The sequence below is a fragment of the Dipodomys spectabilis genome, unplaced genomic scaffold, assembly GCF_019054845.1.
Source record: "Dipodomys spectabilis isolate Male_0828 unplaced genomic scaffold, ASM1905484v1 ptg000052l, whole genome shotgun sequence".
Taxonomy (NCBI): domain Eukaryota; kingdom Metazoa; phylum Chordata; class Mammalia; order Rodentia; family Heteromyidae; genus Dipodomys; species Dipodomys spectabilis.
In genome coordinates, this window is record NW_024870729.1 from 4,846,666 (window position 1) to 4,867,756 (window position 21,091).

At 41.6% G+C, this 21,091-nt stretch overlaps 1 pseudogene; it reads right to left on the reverse strand.

Annotated features, from left to right (window-relative positions):
* Nucleotides 1-7,409: 7,409 nt before the first annotated feature.
* On the reverse strand, nt 7,410-7,962 carry LOC122107658 (annotated as a pseudogene).
* Nucleotides 7,963-21,091: the final 13,129 nt, after the last annotated feature.

A 21,091-nucleotide genomic window follows, 5' to 3' on the forward strand; every position in this document is an offset into this window, starting at 1 on the left:
TGTAAGCTGTTCCCTAATTCCCTCTCATTCCCTCCCTTCCATCGCTGCCTTTGAGTTGCTTAGTTTGTTTCCATCAATGTCCAGTGCAGGTGATGGGCCCCTCTGTTGTATGTTTTCCTTTTTCTCTATGTTTCTGTGTTCTCCTCCTAGCTTCCCTCACCACTATATATGTGGTCAAGAACATGGAGTCATCTAGAAGTGTACAACAAAATGAGTGGAGGTCCTTTGTTTCTTGAGTCCTGTTTACTTTGTTGTATCTCCTTGCATTTTGTATTTAATACCATATCAGGGAGAACATGTACTGTTTGTCTCCTTGCTCTTGGCTTACCTCACTCAAAATGATTTTTTCTTTCTTCTTCTTCGTCTTTTTTTGTTGTTGTTGTTGGTCATGGGGCTTGAACTCTGGGGCCTGGGCACTGTCCCTCAGCTCTTTAGCTCAAGGTGAGTGCTCTACCACTTGAGCCACAGCACCACTTCCAGATTTCTGAGTGGAGATTAGAATCTAACGGAGATTCCTGCCGGGGCTGGCTTTGAACTGTGATCCTCAGATCTCAGCCTCCTGAATAGCTAGGATTACAAGCCACTGACACCCAGCAAAATGATTTTTTTCTAGTTCCATCCATTTCCCTGTGAATGCTATTACTTTGTCCTTTCTAATGGCTGCATAATATTCCATTGTATATGGGTACCACAATTTTTGGATCCATTCATCTGTAGTGGGGCATCTGGGTTGTTTCCATGTCTTTGCTGCAATGAACATGGAGGAGGTGCATGTATCCTTGTATCCTGGTTCCTGTTGCTCAGGGTAGATGCCTAGGAGTGGTATGTCTGTGTCATAAGGGAGGTCTATATATAGCTTTCTGAGGAACTTCCAGACTGCTTTCCAAAGTGGTTGTATAAGTGTACATTCCCACCAGCAGTGTAATAGGGTTCCTCTTTCTCCACATCCCCTCCAGCATTTGTCCTTGGCTGAATATAGGATGTGGGCCATTCTGACTGGGGTAAGGTGGTATCTCAGGGTTGTTTTTATTTATATTTCCTTTTCAGCCAGGGATGATAAACATTTCCTCATGTGTTTCTTTGCCATTTTTATCTCCTCTTCTGAGAAGTCTCTCTTTAGTTCCCTTGCCTATTAAGTAATTGGTTTGTTAGATTTGGGAGGGATTAGTTTCTTAAGTCCCCTGTATATAATGGATATCAGGCTCTTGTCTGATATATTGCAGGTAAATATTTTTTCCCAATTAATTGGCTGTCTTTCTAGTTTGGTACCTATGTCTTTAGCTGTGCAGAAACTTTATTTTAAGGTAGTCCCATTTATGGAGTCTCTCCCCAATTTGTTGTGACCCTGGGACTGTTCAGGAAGTTCCTGCCTGTGCGTATAAGTTCTAGTGTCTCTCCTACTCTGACCTGCAGTAGTTTCAGAGTTTTGGGTTTGATGTTAAGGTCTTTAATCCATTTTGAGTTGATGTTAGTGCATGATGACAGGCTGGGGTCCACTTTTTTTTTTTTTTTTTGCATGTGCCTCCCAGTTTTTCCAGCACCAATAGTTGAAGAGGCTATGTTTCTTCCACTGTATGTCTTTGGCTCCTTTGTCAAATATCAGTAGACTATAAATATGTGGTTTTATTTCTGGAGCTTCTAATCTATTCCTTGGTCTTTGAATCTGTTTTTGTGCCAATACCAAGCTGACTTTGTTATTATGACTCTATAGTAGAGCTGAAATCCAGTATCGTGATCCATTCTATGTTTTTTTTTGGTGGGGTCTGGTCGTGGGGCCTGAACTCTGGGCCTGGGCGCTGTCCCTCAGCTCTTCAGCTCAAGGCTAACACTCTACCACTTGAGCCACAGCACCACTTCCGGCTTTTTTCTTTTTGCTTATGTGGTGCAGAGGAATCAAACCCAGGGTCTCATGCATACAAGGCAAGCGCTCTACCACTGAGCCGCCTTCCCAGCCCTCAATGTTTTTTTTTTTTTTGCCTAGAATTGCTTTGGCTATTCTAGATCTTTGTTGTTCCATATGAATTTTTGGATTGCTTTCTCTTTCAGTAAAGTATGTCATTGGGATTTTAATGAGAATTGCATTGAATGTATATATCAATTTTGGCAGTATGGCCATTTTCACTATATTAATTCTGCCTATCCAAGAACATGGAAGGTCTTTCCATTTCCTGATGTCCTCTGATTTCTTTCTTTTTAGGCTTTTTTAGTTTTCATTAAATAGTTCCTTAACATCTTTGGTTAGGTTAATTCCTAGCTATTTTTTTGAGGTTATTGTAGATGGGGTTTCCTTGATTTCCCTTTCTGCTTGTACATTGTTGGTGTACAGAAAAGCAACTAATTTTTGTGGGTTAATTTTGTATCCTGCTACTTTGCCAAAGTGGTTTGTAAGCTCTAAGAGTCTGGGGGGTGGAGTTTTTGGGGATCGTTAAGATATAATATCATGTCATCTGCATGCATATCCCTTTAATGTCTTTTTCTTGCCTTATTGCTCTGGTTAAGGATTCCAGAACTATATTGAAGAGGAATGGAGAGAGTGGGGATCCTTGCCTTGTTCCTGTTTTTAGGAGAATTGGTTGTAGTTTTTCATTATTAAGTACAATATTGGCTATCGATCTGTTGTATATGGCTTTTATTGTTTTAAGGAATGTTCCTTCGATTCCAATTTTCTCCAGTGCTTTTAACATGAATGAATGTTGTATTTTATCAAAAGCTTTTTCCACATCAATGGAGATAATCATGAGGTTATTGACCTTGGATCTGTTGATGTGATGGATTACATTTATTGATTTATGTACGTTAAACCATCCCTTCATCTCTGGGATGAAGCCTACTTGATCGTAATGTATGATTTTTTTTTGATGTTTCTGGATTCTGTTGGCTAAAATTTTACTGAGGAGCTTTGCATCTGTGTACATCAAGGAGATTGATATGTAGTTCTCTTTTTTTGTTGGGTCTTTGCCTGGTTTAGGGATAAGTGTGATATTGGCTCCATAGAATGAGTTTGGGATTGTTCCCTCTGCTTCTATTTCTTGGAAGAGCTTGAGTAGTATGGGTATTAGTTCTTCTTTAAAGGTTGAAGATGAAAATTAAGAGTAAAAATAGAAAAAGAAATGATGAGGGGTAGCTCGAAAATGGTAGAGTGCTTGTCAAGCATGTGTAATGTCCTGGGTTCCATTACCAGCACTAAGAAAAAACAAAACAAAATATTGAACATATGGAGGTTGTAGAACATGTGTTCTTTTTAAATTACTGTTCTCTGTCGTCTCTGTACAATGTTCTTTCCAGTGAGGTAAGAGAACTATGAGAGTGTGATCTTGAGGTTTTGAATGAATAGGAATATTTAAAATAGCAAGTTAAGGTAGATTATGTTACTGTCCTTGAGTGGTGTCTTGAAATTCCTTCTGAGCTGGGTTTTCTCTGTGAACACTTTACATCAAGTGTCCCTCATTACTGGAAAGTGTCAGGCGCTTCTCCTTGAGTTATACGATTGACTCCATCAGAAAGTTCTCTTCTGAAGTTGGGCATGGTAGAGCACACCTGTAATATAGACACTTGTGAGACTCAAGTAGGAGGACTGAGTTTGAGGCCCATGTGGACTACATAGTGAGACCATACCTTGAAAAAAAATACTTTCTTATACTATGAATATCCTCATTTTAGGGGATTTAGTATGTATGCATGATCACTAGTAAGGTAGCTATAGCTGATGTTCAGAACCAAAGGTGCTCTACAGTGGACTCTGTCTTCCCCTAAACTGGAGTAGGTTTCAGAATCATCTGGAATCACAGTCAGCTGGATCCTGTATGAGTTCCTGTCTCAATAGATCTGGATTAGAGTCTAAGAATTTCCACTTGTAACTGGTTCCTAGTGATAATGGGACTCTCTGGGACTACATTTTGTGAAGTGCTTCCCTTCACTGTCAAGTAGGGCAACCACTGGCAGTAGGATAGAAGGTATTTTCACATTGTCCTTTGTAATGGGATGGCCCTCACCAGGGGCAAGGCATTCAAGTCATTTGCCACAATGCTCATGTCACAGTGAAGCTCACAGGGCACACACTTGATCTTGTATGTATTTGTTAAAAAAATAATTCTGGGTGGACATTGGTGGCTCACACCTGTGATCCTAGCTACTCAGGAGGCTGAGATCTGAGAATCATGGTTTGAAGCCAGCCTAGGTAGAAAAGTGCACTATCTCCAATTAATCACCAGAAAACTGAAAGTGGCTCAGTGGCTCAAGAGTTAGGGTGCTAGCCTTGAACAAAGGATCTCAGGGAGCACACCCAGTCCCCAAGTTCAAGCCCCAAGACCAACAGCAACAACAAAAAGTTTAGAGTGGTCACATGAGCCAGCAAAGCAGCAAAGATGCAAAGCAGGGGCTGGGAAGGTGGCTCAGTGGTAGAGTGCTTGCCTTGCATGCATGAGGCCCTGGGTTCGATTCCTCAGCACCACATAAGCAGAAAAAACTGGAAGTGGCACTGTGGCTCAAGTGGTAGAGTGCTTGCCTTGAGCTGAAGAGCTGAGCGACAGCGCCCTGGCCCAGAGTTCAAGCCCCATGACCGACAAAAAAAAAAAAAGAAAAGAAAGATGCAAAGCATAGCCGGGAGCTGGTGGGTCATGCCTGTAATCCTAGCTACTCAGGAGGCTGAGATCTGAGGATTGTGATTCAAAGCCAGCCCAGGCAGGAAAGTCCATGAGACACTTATCTCTAATTAAAACCAGAAAACCAGAAGTGATGCTGTAGCTTAAGTGGTAGAATGCTAGCCTTGAACTAAAGAGCAGCGCCCAGGCCCAGAGTTCAAGCCCCACAACCAAAAAAAGAGGGAGAAAGATGCAAAGCATATGCTCACACACACAAAAGTCTACCTTATCCATGAATGTTTATGATACAATTACAAAGATAAAAAAGTCACCCAGATGGGCTGGGAAGGTGGCTCAGTGGTAGAGAGCTTGCCTTGCATGCATGAAGCCCTAGGTTCAATTCCTCAGCACCACATAAGCAGAAAAGAAAAGCTGGAAGTGGTGCTGTGGCTCAAGCGGTAGAGTGTTAGCCTTGAGCTGAAGAGCTGAGGGACAGCACCCAGGCCCAGAGTTCAAGCCCCATGACTGGCAAAAAAAAAGTAACCCAAATATAAGTAAACATAGTGTAAAATGGGATATTATTCAATTTTAATCAATTCTGGTGCATGCTTCAACATTGATGAATTTTGAAAACATGCCAATAGAAGCTACTCAGAAGATGGCATTTATGTTTCTATCTTCATATAATGGACACATTAAAAGTTCATAGACATACATGTTTGACAGGGTCTGGTAGATAGTTGGAGTTGAAGATTAGGACTTGATTACTACTGGGTGCAGGATCTTTGATGATGATGATGTTCTGAAATTACATAGTGATGAGGATTGCCCTACCCTGAGTATATCACCACTAAATTCCATGAATGGAAATTTTTATGATATGTGAATTATGTCTTAATAAAGCTGTTTAACATTTTCTTGTAAGGCTTTGTATTCCTCATGCCCTACTTACTATGGAAGTGAGTTGGTGTTTTTCTATCCATGTTATAGTCCTGTTAGAGGACATTAAATTGGAGCAAAAACTGTAAGGTCTAAAGTAATTTATTTTTCTTTTTTTGCTTATGATTTCATTGTGACAGATCCATACATGTGCACAATGCATTCAGCTTAATCTCCTCCTTCTCTTACCATTTTCCCTTGCAGTTTTCCCTTTGACCTAATACAATTTCAGTAATTTTAAATTGTTCTGTTTCATATATGCTGAGAATCTATTTTAGCCATATTCACCCTTTATAGCCCAGCAGGGCCTTTTTCTATTCCCCTCTCTCCAGCCCCTTATTTATCAAATAATTTAATTTTAAATACTGCCAGTAAAGCTAAAACAAACAGCATAGTATGGGGGAATGGCACTGTACTAGGATTAGAAGATGTGGCTTATAATTATCAGTTGTTTCTGATATTATGCCATTAGAAAAATCCAGACTCGATGGATTAGTGGGAATAATAACTAAGTTTTGTTCTGTCTGCTGAGGTTCTCTCATGTTTTATCATGCCAGTGCTAGTCACCAAGCAGGAGCACTGTTTTTTGGAGTCTAGTCTTCATTTTGTGTTTTGATCAAATTCACAGCCAACATCTGAAAAAATAATGAGATGAAATTATATTCAAAACCTGGATGAGGAACTTGTTGCCCATATGTCTTGTTGCCTTATTTCCAGCGATTCATTAGAAGAGATGGAAAATGAGATATTATCAGTGCCACCAACCATTCTTCCTGCAGGTGTATTCCAAACAATCACTTGTGCCAGATGCTGGTGGCTCATGCCTGTAATCCTAGCTACTCAGGAGACTGAGTAGCTGGTTCAAAGCCAGCCTGGGCAGGAAAGACTGTGAGACTCTTTTCTACAATAAACCACTAGAAAACTGGAAATGGTGTGGCTCAAACGGTAGAGTACTTGTCCGAGCTGAAGAGCACAGGGACAGTGTCCAAGCCCAGAGTTCAAGACCCACAACTGACAAAAAAAAAGTCACTTGTATGGTTTATATTGTACCTTAATATTTTCTCATGTGATGTTGTAAACACGTGAGAGATTGTTATCCTTCATCAGAGGTGGACTGGAGCTCCCCAAATGAAGTACATTTTGGTAGGGTGAGAGGCTGAGCCCACACAGCTTTTTGTTGATTTTGGTACCTGGGATTATTTCTGGGGAAAAAATTAAGTTCATTCACTCATAATTTCATGTGATGAACTGTGTGGTATTTCACACAAATAGGTATATTCATTTTTACTTCTACCTCTTTAGGCTCATTACTAGGAAAGGCACCTTGTACTTATTAAAACATGAAACAATTTTTTCTAGTCTCTTCTGTTCTTTATGCTCATAGTTACCCTGTGACCTGAGGCCAGTGAGATATCCAAAAGTTCCTTTCAAAACGTGGACATAGGAAGAAGTTGAAAGGATCAGTGTGCCTAAGGAACTTTTTGGCTCACAGGCAACCTTTTTTAATATCTTGAGGGATTTTTTTTTCCCCTTGAATGGTAAAAAACTATGCATGTACTTAGAGAATTGAAATCAATAATGGAAAGTTTTTATCAAAGAAATGCCTAGGAACAGATACTTCACTGCTAAATTCTACTAAACATTTGAAGGCAAACTAATACTAATTCTTAAATTAGTATAAAAAAGACAAGTGGCGCTATGGCTTAAAGTGGTAGAGTGCTAGCTTTGAGTAAAAGAGCTCAGGGACAGTGCACCTAGGCCCTGAGTCCAAGCCCCACAACCAATCAAAAAAAAAAAAAAAGAAAAAGAGGAAGAATTCTTCCCAATTTTCTGTGATACCAAAACCAGAAAGGACACAACACACAAAAGGAAAGTTATAAGCCAATATTCTTTTTTTTTTTTTTTTTTGAGAGTGGAAAATGACTTTATTTGTCCTGGGGAGGGGGCAGTGTCATCTCAGAACTTCTGGAATTGCTTCTTGGTGCCAGCGGCCTTGGTGACCTTGAGCATGTTGAATCGCACGGTCTTGCTCAGGGGCCCGCACTCGACCACGATGACAATGTCGCCGATCTGGACATCCCTGAAGCAGGGGGAAAGGTGCACAGACATGTTCTTGTGGCGCTTCTCGAAGCGATTGTACTTGCGGATGTAGTGGAGGTAGTCTCGAATGACAATGGTCCTCTGCATCTTCATCTTGGTCACCACGCCAGACAAGATCCGCCCTCGGATGGAGACATTACCGGTGAAGGGGCATTTCTTGTCAATGTAGGTGCCCTCAATGGCCTCTTTGGGCTTCTTGAAGCCTAGACCGATGTTCTTGTAGTATCGGGGGAGCTTCTCCTTGCCACTTTCTCCCAGCAGCTGCTCTTCTTATTTTGGAAGATGGTCGGCTGCTTCTGGTACCCACGCTCTGTTTGAATGTCCACCATCGTCCCGAACGCCTAGAAAAGCAGATAAGCCAATATTCTTGATGAACATAGATGCAAAAATTCTCAAAAAGTACTAGCAACTTGTTGAAATGGTTTACAGAAGGCGAAAAGACAATGATTGAATGATAGAAGAGGTGAATCTGATCAGGGTACATTATATGCATTAATGGCAACATTACAATAAACCCTCCTGTACAATGAATTGATGCCAATGAAAATGTTGAAAAAAATACCAATGAGTGCAATCCAGCAACACATTAAAAAGATTATTTACCATGATCAAATGGGATTCATTCCAGGATGGCTCAGCATACACAAGTGAACATGACACACTACATCAAAGGTGATTTATTAGAACAATAGACAAAAACTATGATCTCAGTAGATGCAGAAAATTTAACATCTTTTATGACAAAACTTTGAACAAATTAGGCACAGAAGAATCAGACCTTAACATAGTAGAGACATACATAAGCTTCAGCAGTTAACACCAGACAGTATTTTTAAAAAGCTGAAAGCTACCTAATATCTGTATAACAAGACATAAGGGTCTCCCCATCCCTCCACACCAGCTTTTGTGCAGTACTATGTACTATTACTTGAACTCAGGGCCTCCCCTTCTTAGCCTCCTGCTCACTGCTGACTCTACCACTTGAGCCACACCACCAGTCCAATGTTTTACTGGTTAATTAGAAATGCAATCTCAGACAATCTGCCAGGATTGGCTTTAAACTGTGAACTGTGATTCTCTAGATCTTAGCCTCTGGATTAGTAAAGATAATAGATTTAAGCCTCACACACCTGGCTTAATGATGCCAATTATCACCTTTTTTTTTTTGATTGTAGGGCTTGAACTCTGGGCCCGGGCACTGTCCCTCAGCTCTTCAGCTCAAGGCTAGCACTCTACCATTTGAGCCACAGTGACATTTCTGGCATTTTCTGTTTATGTGGTGCTGAGGAATCGAACCCAGGGCCTCATGCATGTGAGGCAAGCACTCTACTGAGCCACCTTCCCAGCTCCTCACTACTTTCATTCAATGTCATACTAGAAGTCCTAGCCCAAGCAATCATGTAAATGAAAGAAATAAAAATCCATATTGGAAAAGAGAATATCAGACTACCAATTTAAAGATATGACTTGATCTTAGATATAGAAAATTGCAAGTACTAAAGCAAGAAAAAAATCTATTAGCAAAGTTGCACTAATTAATGGCATCACCTTATGACAATAACAGGTTGCCTGACGTAGATACCAAAGAAACAATCCTATTTATAAAACTAGAAAATAAGGTGGGGCTGGGAAGGTGGCTAAGTGCCTTGTATGTATGAGGCCCTGGGTTCGATTCCCCAGCACCATATAAGCAAAAAAAAAGAAAGAAAAAAAAGCCGGAAGTGCCGCTGTGGCTCAAGTGGTAGAGCGCTAGCCTTGAGGTGAAGAGCTGAGGGACAGCACTCAGGCCCAGAGTTCAGGCCCCACGACCAGACCCCAAAAACAAAACAAAACAAAAAACTAGAAAATAAGTACAAAATACAATGCATATAAATAAATTTAACCAAAAGAGTTGAAATTCCTCTCCAATGAAAACTAAAAAGTATTAAGCAATTTAAAAGGATATACACACAAAAAGGAAAGACATTTTGTGTTGTTGGGTTGGAAGAAAGAATATTAATGCCCAGAGTATCTACCCAAGTGAAAGTGTATACTCAAGCAAAATGAAATCAGTATGTTAAGACACTGGCACTTGTATGTATTCACAGCAGCTCAGAGATGGAAACAACTGTATCTATCAGTTAATGAATGGATAAAGAAAATGTGATATACATACACAATGCAATATTTTTCCTTGGTTAAGGATAAGATATTACAGTATTGCATCAGTATTTGGTTCTATCACTACTTGTAATATAATTTAATATAGTTCTAACAATTGTCAGGTTAATACGTTGATCATGCAGACATAGTATATATATAATCCACAGTATATATTTCTGTAAACTAACTTCACTTTTTTCTTATACATTATTAAGATTTCCAACGGGACACAGATGATATCTATCTTACTTTTCAAAAGTAAGATAAAGCTGAGTGCCGGTTGCTCATGCCTGTAATCCTAGCTACTCAGGAGACTGAAATCTGAGGATCATGGTTCAAAGCCAGCCTGGGCAGGAAAGTCTGTGAGACTCTTACCTCCAATAAACCACTCAGAAAACCAGATATGGCACTGTGGCTCAAGTGGTAGAGTGGTAGCCTTGAGCTGAAGATTTAAGGGACAGCGCCCAGGCCCAGAGTTCAAGCCCCATGACTGACAAAAATAAATAAATAAATTGAAGAGTTAAAAGTGGCTTCATTTCGAAGCAGTAACCCTTCTGCTGCTCATATTAACCTTGGGCCCACCTGAATTTCAGAAACCTTCTTGTTTGTGCTGAAACTGCTAAACCATAGATTACTTGAACAAAGCTACACTGAAGTCAGGCCCTACTTTGTACTATAGCTGGCCTTGGGTCCCCACAAACTTCAGGAGATGACCAATCTGACAAGATAAACAGACCCTGCAAACAAACCCAGACCACCAATTATCCCAGCTACAGCTTATCAGAACCCAACTAGCCAGGAAACTCCCTGCTAAGCTCTAACTGCTCTGGAATGTCCAGATGGCCCTTTAAGACCCAGCCAGTTTGCTAACTCCCTACAACCCCTTAACACCTTGGAATGCCCAGCTGATGCCTCTTGTTGCTGTAAATTTGTCAGTCTGTGATTTTTTTTTTATTCTTCTCCTTTTATCCCTTTGTAATTTTTGCCTTTATAAACCCTGTGAAATTTCAGCTCCGGGCTTCCTCCTAATCTCCGCTGAGTCAGTGGTGAAGCCCAAGCCGCAGCCCGCCTGAATAAAGCCTTGATTTTGCATTTCGGAATGTCTGACTTTCAGTGGTCTTCTTGGTGGAGGTCCTGCGATGGGGGTACAGCAAAATAAATAAATAAATAGTAAGATCATTGGTGTCTCTCTTTCTCTCTCTCTCTCTCTCTCTTTTGGTCAGTGGTTGGGTTTCACCACAGAGCTTGGGCACTATCCCTGAACTTCTTTGTGACCAAGGCCAGTGCTCAACCATTTGAGCCCCAGCTCCACTTCCACTTTTTGAGTGGTTAATTAGAGATAGGGTCAGATTTCAGACTCCTGAGTAGCTAGGATTGCAGGATGAGCCACTGGCGCCCAGCTCATTTTTTGTTCTATTTTTTTTTTTTTTGATGTTTCTTTTTTTTTTTTTTTTTATTGTAAAGCTACTATACAGAGGGTTACAGTTACATGAGTGAGGTTATGAGTACACTTCCTCTTGAACATTGTTACCCCCTCCATTGTTTTCCCCCTACCATCCCCTCCCTCCCTCCCTTCCCCGAGGTTCTTTTTTTTTTTTTTTTTTTTTGATTGTGATTAAATGATTACATAATTTCAAAGTCACAAGTTCATTCTAACTTCCCTGGAGCAAATTGTCTACCACAGTCTGTAATATATAACAGTGTTCACATGTTATATACCATATTTGTGATCAGCAACATGAGGATATTTAGTAGTGGTTCAACCAGATGAGCGGGAGTTCTTTGTTTCTTAAGTCCTGTTAGTTTTGTCGTTTCACCTAACCTTTTGGATTTAGCATCCACTTATGAGGGAGACCATGTACCGTTTGTCTCTTCGTTCTTGGCTTACCTCGCTCAACATGATTCCTTCTAGCTCCATCCATTTCCCTGCAAATGCCATTATTTTGTCATTTCTAATGGCTGCATAATATTCCATTGTGTATAGATACCACAATTTTTGGATCCATTCATCTGTGGTGGGGCACCTAGGTTGTTTCCATATCCTAGCTATTGCGAACAGTGCTGCAATAAACATGGAGGTGCACGTGTCCTTGTATATTGGTTCCTGTTGTTCAGGGTAGATGCCTAGAAGTGGTATGACTGGGTCGTAAGGGAGGTCAATCTTTAGCTTTCTAAGGACCCTCCAGACTGCTTTCCAAAGTGGTTGTATAAGTGTACATTCCCACCAGCAGTGTAATAGGGTTCCTCTTTCTCCACATCCCCTCCAGCATTTGTCGTTGGCTGATTTGTGGATGTGGGACATTCTGACTGGGGTAAGGTGGTATCTCAGGGTTGTCTTTATTTGCATTTCCTTCACCACCAGGGATGATGAACATTTCCTCATGTGTTTCTTTGCCATTTTTATTTCTTCATTTGAGAAGTCCCTCTTTAGTTCCCTTGCCCATTTAGTAATTGGTTTGTTAGGTTTGGGAGGGATTAGTTTCTTGAGTTCCCTGTATATACAGGATGTTAACCCCTTGTCTGATATATTGCTGGTAAATATTTTTTCCCAATTAGTTGGTTGTCTTTCTAGCTTAGTTGCGATAGATTTAGCTGTGCAGAAGCTTTTTATTTTAAGGTAGTCCCATTTGTCGAGTCTCTCTCCAACTTGTTGTGACCCTGGGACTCTGTTCAGGAAGTTCCTTCCTGTGCCTATTAGTTCAAGTGTCTCTCCTACTCTGTCCTGCAGTAGTTTCAGAGATTCAGGTTTAATGTTAAGGTCTTTAATCCATTTTGAGTTGATGTTGGTGCATGGTGATAGGCTGGGGTCCACTTTTAGTTTTCTGCATGTGGCTGCCCAGTTTTCCCAGCACCAGCGGTTGAAGAGGCTGTGTTTCTTCCATTGTATGTCTTTGGCTCCTTTGTTGAATATCAGCTGGCTGTAGGCCTGTGGATTTATATCTGGATCTTCTATTCTGTTCCATTGGTCTTCGGGTCTATTTTTGTGCCAGTACCATGCTGTCTTTGTGATTATAGCTCTGTAGTAGAGTTTGAAGTTCGGCATGGATAGCCCTCCCATATTGTCTTTATCCCCTAGAATTGTTTTGGCTATTCTAGGTCTTTTGTTGTTCCATATAAATTTTTGGACTGTTTTCTGTATTTCAGTGATGTACGTCATTGGGATTTTAATAGGAATTGCATTGAATTTATATATTAGTTTTGGAAGTATCACCATCTTTACTATATTAAGTCGGCCTATCCAGGAGCATGGGAGGTCTTTCCATTTCCTAGTGTCTTCTGCAATTTCTTTCTTTAACTTTTTATAGTTCTCATTAAATAGTTCTTTTACATCTTTGGTTAGGTTAATTCCTAAATATTTTATTTTTTGGGAAGTTATTGTGAATGGGGTTGCTCCCTTTATTTCCCTCTCTTCCTGTGCGTTATCAGTGTATAGGAAGGCAACTGATTTTTGTGGGTTTATTTTGTATCCTGCTATTTTGCCGAAGTGACTTATGATTTCTAAAAGTTTGGGGATGGAGTTTTTGGGATCGTGGAGGTATAGTATCATGTCGTCTGCAAAAAGGGATAGTTTCACTTCTTCTTTCCCTATGCGGATCCCTTTAATGTCTTTTTCTTGCCTTATTGCCCTGGCTAAGGGTTCTAGGACTATGTTGAAGAGGAGTGGAGACAGTGGACATCCTTGCCTTGTTCCTGTTTTTAGGAGGATTGGTTGTAGCTTTTCCCCATTAAGTATAATATTGGCTATTGGTCTGTCATAAATGGCTTTTATTGTTTTTAGAAATGTTCCTTCTATTCCTATTTTCTCCAGAGCTTTTAGCATGAATGAATGTTGAATTTTATCAAAGGCCTTTTCTGCATCTGTGGCGATAATCATGTGATTCTTGACCTTGGGTCTGTTGATATGCTGGATTACATTTATTGACTTACGTATGTTAAACCATCCCTGTGTCTCTGGGATGAAGCCTACCTGATCATAGTGTATTATTTTTTTTATGTGTTTCTGGATTCTGTTAGCTAGAATCTTGTTAAGGATCTTTGCATCTGTGTTCATCAAGGAGATTGGCCTGTAATTCTCCTTTTTGGTTGGGTCTTTGCCTGGTTTGGGGATGAGTGTGATATTGGCTTCGTAGAATGAGTTTGGGATAGCTCCCTCCTTCTCTGTTTCTCTGAAGAGCTTGAGGAGTATGGGTATTAGTTCTTCTTTAAAGGTCTTATAGAATTCTGCTGTGAATCCATCTGGTCCTGGGCTTTTTTTTGTTGGAAGACTTTTGATAGCTTCCTGTATCTCATTATAGGATATTGGCTTATTTAATTGGTTAACTTCTTCTTTGCTCAGTTTGGGTAACTTGTATTTCTCTAAAAATGCATCCATTTCCACCAGATTTTCTTCCTTTAGAGAGTATAGCTTTTGAAAGTAGTCTGTTAGAATTGTTTGGATATCTTGGGTACGTGTTGTGATGTTTCCCGTGGCATCCCTAATCCTATTAATATGGGTTTCCTCTCTTCTTTTTTTAATTAATCTTGCCAACGGGCCATCAATTTTGTTTATTTTTTCAAAGAACCAGTTTTTTGTTTGGTTTATTTTGGTTATGGTTTTCTGATTTTCTAATTGGTTAATCTCTGCTCTCAATTTGGTTATCTGGCTTCGTCTAGTAGCTTTAGGTCCCATTTTTTCTTGTTTTTCTAGCTGTTTTAGTTGCAACATGAGATTATTTACTTGGTCTGTCTCCATTCTCTTGATGTGGGCACTGAGGGCAATAAATTTGCCCCTCAGGACTGCTTTTGCTGTGTCCCACAAGTTTCTTTGTGAGGTGTTTTCATTTTCATTGAGTTGTAGGAAATGCTTTATTTCTTCTCTGATCTCTTCTGTTACCCAGGCCTTGTTAAGGAGTGTGCTGTTCAATTTCCATGTATTAGAGAAATTTCTGCGGTATGCTTTGTTATTGAGAGCTAGCTTGATTCCACTGTGGTCAGATAGGATACAGGGGATTATGTCGATCCCTTTGTATTTGCTTAAGTTCCTTGCATGAACTATGATATGGTCTATTTTGGAGAAAGTTCCATGAGCTGCTGAGAAGAATGTGTACTGTGTTGTTTTAGGGTGAAATACTCGGTAGATGTCAGTTAATTCCGCTTGAAGTATGGCCTCACTTAATTCGGTAGCTTCTTTGCCAATCCTCTGGTTGGTAGACCTGTCCTTTGGTGAGAGTGGCGTGTTAAAGTCTCCTAGTATTATCGTATTGGGATCTATTTTATTCTGTAAGTTTGAGAGCATTTGTTTAACATATCTGGGTGCACCAATATTTGGGGCATATAAGTTGATGATGGTTATATCCTCCTCTTGGATTGTTCCCTTTATTAATATGTAGTGTCCGTCCTTGTCTTTCTGTACTGATTTTAATGAAAAGTTTATTTTGTCAGATATCAGGATAGCTACACCTGCTTTCTTATTGGGGGAATTTGATTGGTAGATCCTTTTCCACCCCTTCACTCTGAGTTTGTTTGTATGTTTGGCTGAGAGGTGGGTCTCCTGAAGGCAACAGATGGATGGGTCTTGTTTTCTGATCCAGTCCTCAGTTCGTTTTCTTTTAATTGGCGAATTCAGCCCATTTATATTAAGAGAAAGTATAGAGAGATGCATTGTTGTCCCTGCCATTCCGTTTTCCTAAGTTTTTCTTCTTTGCTTTCCTCCTGTGCTTGCTCAGTTAGACTTTGAGTAATGCCTGTTTGGGGCAGGTCCCAGTTCCTGGTTGCTTTCTTCAGGTTGTGTCCCCCCTCTTAGAATTCTTTGTAATGCTGGCTTAATGTTTATGTATTCATTTAGTTTTTCTTTGCTATTAAAAGTTTTCAGTTCTCCATCGAATGTGAATGCTAGCTTTGCCGGGTATATCAGTCTGGGTTGGCAGTTATTGGCTCTCAGGGCTCGTATGGTGCTTTCCCAGGCTTTTCTTGCATTCATTGTTTGTGTGGAGAGATCTGCAGTGATTCTAATTTTTTTCCCGTTGTAGTATAGCTCCTTCTTCGTTTTTGCTGCATGCAGGATTGTTTCCTTATTATTCAGATCCATCATTGTTACTATGATGTGCCTAGAAGTGTTTCTCCTGGGATCTTGCTTGTTGGGTGTTCGATAAGCTTTTGTGATGTAGTTAAGATGGTCGTTTTTGAGGTGGGGAAAATTTTCATTGACTATCTTGTTAAATAGGTGTTGCATTCCCTTGCTCTGGAATTCCTCACCTTCGTCCACTCCGATTATGCGAAGGTTAAATTTTTTAGCATTATCTGCTTGCTCTTGAATTTCCCTTTGGTTTAATTTGAGTGATTTTTCCATATCTGTCACTTTTTGGTCCAGTTGGTGTATTCTGTCTTCTGTATCTGACACTCTACCTTCCATTTCATTCACTCTGTTGACCGTGGCTTCTATTGTGGTTTGCATGGTGGAAATGGATCCCTTTATGGATTCAATGTTGGTTCTCAGAGTACTGATCTCACCTCTCAATGAGGTGAGATCAGTATGCATTACCTCTAATTTGGCGTTTATCTCACTTCTTACTGAGGTTTGTGCAGCTTCTATTTTTGCATCCAATTTTTGTTTGATATCCTGTATATCTTTTGATAGTTCATCCTTGTGCTCTTTCAATTTCTGATCCATTTCTCGCTTTATTTCTTGAGTCATTGCCTCCAGCAACCCTTGGATGTAGTTTTTGTCTTCCATTCCTGCTTTGCTCCCACTGGGACTCTCCCCTGCGTGGCTGCTGGCTTTTGAGGTGAGCTTGCTGTCCTGGGTAGTGGTAAACCTTGTGATTTTTCTCTGTGATTTTCGCATGGGGGTTCAGGAGACTGCTCTTCAATCTTGTTTTGGTGTGTCTGTCTTTGCTTGGTTGCTGATTCTCTATTGGTAGAGAGAGTCTGTGCCTGATCTGGATTCTGTTGGGAGCCTATTTCCAGCTGCTATTCACTTAGGATTCTCAGCTCTCTGCTGTAGCAATTCCCGCCTTTGGAAGGGTTGAGCAGCCTAGACTGCTTGTGTTTGCTCCTGCGGGTGCTCTTGGGAAGATCAGATGCTCTGGATGCACTCTCCCAAATACTGGAGTCTGCTATGGGCTCCTGATGTGTTTTTGTTTGTTTGTTTGGGGCTGGTTGTGGGCTTGAACTCTAGGTTTGGGTGCTGTCCCTCAGCTCTTCAGCTCAGGGCTGGCACCCTACCATTTGAGCCACAGCCCCACTTCTGACCCTTTTTGCTTTGTTCAGGCGCCGGTCCCCTGGCCTGGTTCCGGCCCCAGCCTGGAGCGCGCTCGTTAGGCCTGTGCTAATGTGTATACCACCTAGGTTATGCAGCCTGGAGGACACAGTTCAAATTTCTTCTACTGTTGGTAGTCTTGACCCAGGGGCGCTGTTCCTGGCTTGGGCATTTAAGCTCCCTTCCAGGGGCGCTCTTGCTCTGGCCTGGCCAGCAGAGTGTGCTCCACCGGCTGGTGGAGCTCTCGAACAGTTCCCAGTTTTAGTGGGTCCTGTGGTCCGGGTGTTGGGGTAGGGAGTCTAGGTCAGGGTCTGGGGATTCCCTCCAGCTCTGGTCTCCCTTGAGGGATTCCCTGTCCCCTGATGGGTACTCACCCTGTAGGTCGTCAGTTGTTGTTGCAGTCCGAGTTCAGTTGGGGTAGTTGCGGGCTGGGTTGGGCGGCCCCCCGCCGGGTAGTTGCGATCGCGATTGGGCGGGTGGTCTGCCGACAGGTCCCTTTGTTGCGCTGCTGGTGCCCGGCGGCTTTGGCTTTGGCGGGATGGAGCCTCTCCGCTCCGGTGGAGAGTGATGGGTGGGGGTGGGATCCTCGTGGAGATTCCCGGCTGGTAGGTTTCTCTGTTCCTGGCAATCTGCTGTTCTGCAATCCGGTACCTGGTGATCTGCAAGCAGCCCCCTGTGTCTTTGGGGCTCCGGCAGCCCCCGCCGGGCCGGCTGGCCGGCGGCTTGGCGCACTGCCGCGCGGCCAGTAAAGGTTGGGGGAGGGGTCTTCGCTCTTCTCTGTTCTGAAATTCTTCTTTTCCTCTCTTTCTTTTTTTGTTATTTTCCACCTCTGGTTTTTCTCTGAGTGTTCGTCTTTTCGTTGTTGTCGGTCTCTTGGGGAGATTAAACGTTGGAACTCGAACTCTCTTTTTGGTTGGAGAGAGCTGTGGCGTTTCCCTACTGCCCCATCGCCATCTTGGTCTCATTTATTCTCTTGTTCTATTTTTAAAAATAATTTTTGTCTGATTAAACATGGCAGATGGAATATATTTTTCCTTACTCCTTTCTGAATCCAAACTAAAATGGCAGCAATGGAAAAACGAGTATAAATGGAATAAGCACGTGTAAATCATAGGACAAACATAATTGGAAATAAACAGCCAAAAGGAAATTTTGTGAATTTTTGTGACACAAAAAGCAGGTGCAGTGATATGGCTGAGCATCACTGAAGCTGCCTGCAGCAGAGAAGGCTAACAAGAAGCAAGGCCATCAGCATTCTGGAAAGCTGTACAGTTAGAGATAACTGGATGTTGCTATAAGGAGCCCTATAGCATCCTTGTCAATGGCTACACTGGAAATTATTGTAGGGAAAATGTCTTAAAAATATGAGTGGGGAATCATGCTGGTGGGAAGAGGTAAACACAGCACCTGTGGTGACATGGCATCTAGGCAGGTGGGCTGGCCCAAGTAATGCCTGCTACAAGCTACCACCTGTTTCTTCAGTGTTGGAAGCAGGAATGAACATGAGAACACCACATCATTCTCCTTCATGCTGATTTTTGTGCAGGGTGAGAAGAGTCTAGTTTCCCAAAATAATTTATTAAAGAGACAATTATGATTTTTTGGCTGCTTACTCAGAGATCATATATCTGTAGCTGTGTGGGTTTCTGGGATTAATAATGACTGATAACTGATGTGTCTTTTTTTGCTTGAAATATAAATATTAACCCCAGTCCTGGGGTTTGAACTCAGGGCCTGGTCATGGTCACTAAGCTTTTTTGCTCAAGGCTAGCATTCTACTATTTGAGTCACAGATCTACTTCTGGCTGTTTTGTGGTTAATTTGTGGTAAGAGTCTCAAGGGCTTTCCTGCCTGGGCTGGCTGCCAACCTTGATCCTCAGATCTCAGCTTCTTGGGTAGTGTGAGCCACTGATACCCAGAAGTCAGGCTTTTTAAAAATCCAACTTGTCTATATCTTCTTTTTTCTATTTGTGTGCTGGTCCTAGGGTTTTACTCAGGGCCTAGGTGCTGTTCCTGAGCTTCTTTTTGCGCAAGACTAGTGCTCTACCATAGCTCCGATTTTGTTTTTATTTTATTTTTATTTTTTTATTTTGGGTCCAGTCGTGGGGCCTGAACTCTGGGCCTGGGCGCTATCCCTCAGCTCTTCAGCTCAAGGCTAGCACTCTACCACTTGAGCCACAGCGCCACTTCCGGCTTTTTTCTTTTTGCTTATATGGTGCTGAGGAATCGAACCCAGGGCCTCAGGCATGCAAGGCAAGCGCTCTACCGCTGAGCCACCTTCCCAGCCCCCATAGCTCCGATTTTGACTCTTTTATTTTATTTTATTTTTTGGTGATTAGAGATAATAGCCTCACCAACTTTTATACCCCCACTGGCTTCAAATCATGATCCTCAGATCTCAGCCTCCTGAATAGCTAGGGTTATAGGCATGAGCCACTGGTACCTGGCTCTCTATACCTTTTGATTGGAGGGTTGAGATAATTAACTTCAATGTTAATATTGAAGAGTATGTTGAATTTCTTGTCATTTTATTGCTTTTATGCTGTGTACTTCTTATTTGTTTCCCCTTTGCTACTTTACTCATCTAGTAGGGTTTATTCTTTCCTGTTTTCATTTGTCTTCCTCCTTTATATTTAGGATTCCTTTAAGTATTTTCTGCACTTATTATTATTATTATTATTTTTACCAGTCCTGGGCTTGAACTCAGGACCTGGGTTCTGTCCCTGAGCTTCTTTTGCTCAAGGCTAGCACTTTACCACTTGAGCCACAGTGCCACCTCTGGCCTTTTCAATTTATGTGATACTGAGGAATTGAACCCAGGACTTCATGCACTCTAGACAAGCACTCTGCCACTAAGCTACCTTCCCAGCCCTGCACTTATTATTCTTGATCTGGATTCTTTTCATTTTTGTTTGTTGTGGAAAGTTTTATTTCTCCCTTAAGTTTGAAGGCTACATTAATCCAACTTGACAAATACAGTCTTTTAGGACTTCACTTATATCCTTCTATACCTTACTTCCATTTAGTACTCAGATTGAAAAAATAATGTTATTCTAATGGGGTTGCCATTGTATGGGACTTGTTTGCTACTAATGTGCAGTTTTTACTTATTTATTTTATTTATTTATTTTTGGGTCCGGTTGTGGGGCCTGAACTCTAGGCCTGGGCACTGTCCCTCAGCTCTTCAGTTCAAGGCTAGCACTCTACCACTTGAGCCACAGTGCCACTTCCAGCTTTTTTCTTTTTGCTTATGTGGTGCTGAGGAATCTAACCCAGGGCCTCAGGCATGCAAGGCAAGCGCTCTACCACTGAGCCAACTTCCCAGCCCCATAATGTGCAGTTTTTAATACACTCTTTGTTCTGTCTACTTTATTATATGGATGACTGGCTCTTAAAGTTGGAAATGTTTGCTGCTGTAATTTTACTGAATAGGTTATCTATATCTTTAGTTTGTCTCTCTTCTCCTTTCTTTTATGATATGTAGGGTTGTGTTTTGATGATGTCCTAAAAGTTTTATAAATTCCATTTTGTGGGGCACATGGGCGGCAAAGCTAGCGCTGAGAGGAAGTTGGGTGGGCAAAGCCCGAGTTGTTTATGTTAAAATTTGACTGGATGCCAAGATCAGGCGAGAGGATGTCAGTGTGAACTGCTCGTGAACAGTAAGGAAATTATAGGAAACTTAAGCGCATGATAGGGTGACCCCTACAGTGATTGGTTGGTTCCTCCCTGCCCCCTTTATATACTTTGTAGTTTTTGCTTTAAAAGATGTATGTTATGGGGCTGGGAAGGTGGCTCAGTGGTAGAGCCCTTGCCTTGCATGCCTGAGGCACTGGGTTCGATTCCTCAGCACCACATAAGCAAAAAGAAAAAAGCCGCAAGTGGCACTGTGGCTCAAGTGGTAGAGTGCTAACCTTGAGCTGAAGAGCTGAGGGACAGCGCCCAGGCCCAGAGTTCAGGCCCCATGACCGGACCTCCCTCCAAAAAAAAGATGTATGTTATGTGGTAATAAACGAGTACTTGCTTGACTTGACTCCCCGCTGCGACTGATTGTCTCCAGGGGTAAGGAAGGCTGGGGAACGGATGAGGGGTGCAC